General features: G+C 35.4%; 1 pseudogene; it reads right to left on the bottom strand.

Moving 5' to 3' along the window:
• Positions 1–3294: 3294 nt before the first annotated feature.
• Positions 3295–3742, bottom strand: LOC129482874 (large ribosomal subunit protein uL16-like; annotated as a pseudogene).
• Between the last annotated feature and the right edge of the window lie 779 nt (positions 3743–4521).

Raw genomic sequence — 4521 nt, 5'->3', positions numbered from 1 at the left:
CTGGAAACTTCCTTTTCATTATCTTGCTGATGTTACTCCTTCGACATTATTTTTAACCACAGAAAGAACAGAAGCTAAAATGTTAATATTTCATTTACTATAGTGTATACATAGAAGATTATTGTGTATTTGTTCTTATCAGAATTTGTTTACTTTTTAATGTGCTAAGGAATTATCAATGGGAGAACAATTACTTTTACTAGATTAGAGATTTATTTATCATCAAATTAGTTGTCAAGATTTATGGTAATTTAAAATACGTCATAATTTTAAGGGGATAAATAGCATAACCACATGCAGTAGTTTGGGGTTTGTTAGTAGGATGATAAAGCATTTGATGTAACTGGAAATAGATAGTTAAACATGAACTATAATAATGAAACATAATTTGCATAGGAGGTGCAAAAACCTGATGGCTACTACAAAAATCTAGCATAATGTTCTTACGTACTGACTGTGGAGCCCAAAGCCCCCTGGGCAACATCTTTTGACTGTTTCATGATAAGAAAATATGCTATAAAGTATAAAATAAAGTGCTTGGCAATGAGATGGCTTATATTTGTATTTAACTGTGGTCCTAAGATATTGTGAATGGTTGTTTTCCTAAACCTGGGATATTGTGATTATATTTCAAAATGTATGGAGCTGATTTTAATTATTATGAAATTTTTGCACTTAATAGTAAAATTAACAGCTACTAAAATTACTTTTCAACTGGAATTTGATAAAGAAACTTATTTACCCTTTTCTGTTTTCTCAACCTATATTAATGTTAAATGATAGAGCTCCGAGTTCTCCAGAATTGCTCAATAGATCATGGTTATATTTGTATTTTGCTTTGGGTGGGATTTTAGATTAGACTTTACTTGAAGTAGCAGTATGCCTTCTTTTAAGAATGCATTAAACTTCATTCAATTTCTATATAAATATTTATAATTCAGTGATTATTCATTATTATGGTTAATGTTGAACGATAGTAATGGAATTGGCATATTTCCCGTTGAAACTAATACTATATATTTAAAGTACTTTTCAAAGTAAAAGGCCTTCTTTTAATAACCGAGTGCATCTATTCATTTATTTTATAATAATAGATTTCAAAAAGGGCCAGAAGTCCCAACTTTATTTTACCAAGGGTATCCAAATGGATTTACCAATGGATATCCAAACTGGTTAAGTGGTTTGTCCAAGTTCAGCAAACATGCTGAAGTTCACTGCTTTTTAAGCTTCCCTAAAATGACCCAGCCCTCATAAATGCTTATAAAGCTTTAATCCAAAACATCTTTGGCATGTCTTCTAAGAAAAAGCTTTGAAAAAAATGTAAGTTTGCTGAAATAATGATGTACTCAGCTTTTTCTTTTCCCAGAAGTTTTAGTATTATGACAGAAATGAGTTCTAATATCAGAATTATATTTTTATTTGAAAAGCTTTAGTTTGATTATATGTATTTTATATAGTAAGCTATAATAATTGTCATGACTCACATGTATAAATATATAACATTCCAAATTGTTAAAGGCAGTAGTGAATGGGTCATTTAAGAAGTACAATAACATATGTATTCTATGAAAGACAAAACACTTATGGATGAAATGAATAACAAAATCAAAATTAAGTATCAAAAGAGAAAAGGAGTTAGAGAAATATTTTAATAGAAGTACTTTTTCAGTTTAATATTTCAAATGTAATTTTAAAATAAACTTAAACTACAAAAATGTATTTTTTCAGAAAGTATATGGTAATTTTCAAATCTTTTAAAAAGAAGCAATTGACAAACTGTGGGCCAGGTAAAACCTGGGTGTAAAAGGAAAGTTAGTTTGCTGCCTATAAGGAGATTAATAACCTTGTGGGGTAAAAGAGACATTGAGCAGCAGTGTATTAGAGCTCATATTACAGAGGAACTGGAGATTTTGTAAGGTGTCCCATTTTTCTCTGTCACGGATAAGAATATTTTGATAATAGTGAAATTCTGAGCGCATCACAAGATGTATTTCTGGTGTTGAAACAAGACAATTAACTGGCTTTGGAAAAGACTTGGATAGTTTTCAAACTACCCACGTATAATAACAGGAAAACTGCATAGACAAAGAAGTCAATGAGGAGAAAAAATAAATACAGTGTAAGCTTAGCACCAGAGATTGCAGGTCATGAGGATCTGTGTAGTGAGCCACACAGTAAAATAAATACAATCTAAACAAATAAAGCATAGTGCATTCATTTAAATACCTTAAAATATTTAAAATAAATAAATGAAGCATAGTGTATTTGTTGGTTAGTGAGAAAAAGTAACAGGAAAGGTGACTCTGAATAATATAGATACTAATTTATGAAGTGTGAGGCCATCTCTAATATATTAATAACATGAAAACATAATAATCCATCATTGCCATGCTGAATGAACTTTCCAGAGGGTTCATTCCTTTACCCTTCTGTAGAGAGCTGGCTGTCAGGTTCCACTTTCTGAAGTTTTCAAATGTTCTTTCTCTCTTTCTCTTTCCCTCTTTGGATACAAAAGGAAGTATTGGAAGAAATGTCCCCAAAAATGTTTTGAAATCACAGCAACTTTATCAAATACAAAAATAAATAAGTAAATAAATAAATAACTTGAAATATTGTTATGAGGTCAATTTTCCATTTATCAAAATTTCCTTTCTTGACAAACACAATTCACTGGTCATTTTAAGTTTTAAGGAAAGTGCTGTATTTAATGGCTCATTCATATTTTCATTGCTTGAAGTTGTCCATAGTTTATTGATTGCATATTCTTTCTCTTCAGCAAAATGGCAGTACATTGATGACGAACATGGGATCCCTTGGGTTAACACCACACTAAATGTAACCTAACACTCTTAGATGCTCGCTGTGTAGGCCAGAGCCTCCTAATCTATAATGTGAGTAGGATGTATAGTATACAGCATGAGATAAAGTTTAAACACGTTAGTGTTCAACTATAGGATCTCAGAGCAATTTAAAGCACTGAGGTTGCCTAGGAACAAACATTTTCATGAATTCTATTTATTATTTATTTTTATTTTTTAGATGGACAGGAAGTAGGATTTATTGGTGAGTATTAAGAGGGGGCAGCACGGTGGAAGCCCTCATAAGTGCAGGGCCTGCCACTTGTCCAGAGGGCCATGACTAGGGATGTACGTGACCCCACAGCCATCTGGGATGAGCCGCTTCTCAGCCACCATGTCTTCAAATTCATTCTCATTGAACTTGGTGAAGCCCCACTTCTTTGAGATGTGGATCTTCTGGCAGCCAGGGAACTTGAACTTGGCCCTGCGTGGGGTGTCAATCACATGCTCCTTGTTCTGCAGCTTGGTGTGGATGGACATGATAACTTGGCCAATGCAAACCCTGGCCACAGTGCCCTGGGGCTTTCCAAAGGCACCTCACATGCCTATTTGAGCCTGTCAGCCCCAGCACAGGACAACGTCTTGTTGATGCGGATGACGTGGAAGGAGTGGAGCCACACCCGGATATGGAAGCCATCTTTGCCACAGCTTTTTACCATGTACTTATTGGCACAAATTCGGGCAGCCTCCAGGGCTTCAGAGGACAGTTGCTCAAATTCATCTGACACCATGTGGCCATAAAGCGGAAACTCATCCACTTTTACCTTCTTCTGCCCCAGGTCAAAGATGCGAATCTTGGCATCAGGGACACCTTGGCAGAAGCGAGACTTTGGATATGTCTTGTTCTCACAATACCAGTAACAACGAGCCGGGCGGCGGCCCATGGCAACACCAGGATCTTCAGTGGCACACTCAAGGGAAAGAGAGCATGAGTTCTTATTAATATAATAATTTATGTACTTTACATCAATTTATTTATTTATGTTTAATTGACAAATAGAATTGTGTGTATATATATATATGTCTTTTTTTTTTTTTTTTTTTTGAGATGGAGTCTTGCTCTGTTGCCCAGGCTGGAATGCAGGGGCGTGATCTCGGCTCATTGTAAGCTCTGCCTCCCGGGTTCACATCATTCTCCTGCCTCAGCCTCCCAAGTAGCTGGGACTACAGGCGCCCGCCACCACGCTGGGCTAATTTTTTTTTTTTTTTTGTATTTTTAGTAGAGACAGGGTTTCACCATGTTAGTCAGGATGGTCTCAATCTCCTGACCTTGTGATCCACCCGCCTCAGCCTCCCAAAGTGCTGGGGTTACAGGCGTGAGCCACCACGCCCAGCTGAATTGTATATATTTATGCTGTACAACATGTACAATATATATCCAACATATATATTGGATATATCTAGACACTATGGAATGGCAGAATCAGGCTAATTATCATATCCCATTTCCTCACACACTTACCATTTTTGTGGTGACAGCACTTAAAATCTACTTTTTTAGCACATAGTACATTGCTGTTAAGTATGATCACTGAGTCCTGAACTTACTGCTCCTAAATGAAATTTTAAAATTGATTTCTTTCTTCTTGTCTTTACTTGGAAGCCAACTATTGTTTTTCTTGGTTTTTAAATGATGTGTGGCATGCTAATCTGAGGTCCGTTC

Source organism: Symphalangus syndactylus, chromosome 5 (assembly GCF_028878055.3).
Source record: "Symphalangus syndactylus isolate Jambi chromosome 5, NHGRI_mSymSyn1-v2.1_pri, whole genome shotgun sequence".
Lineage (NCBI taxonomy): Eukaryota > Metazoa > Chordata > Mammalia > Primates > Hylobatidae > Symphalangus > Symphalangus syndactylus.
The sequence above is the reverse complement of the archived record's forward strand: the minus strand, read 5'-3'. Positions and strand labels throughout refer to the sequence as shown.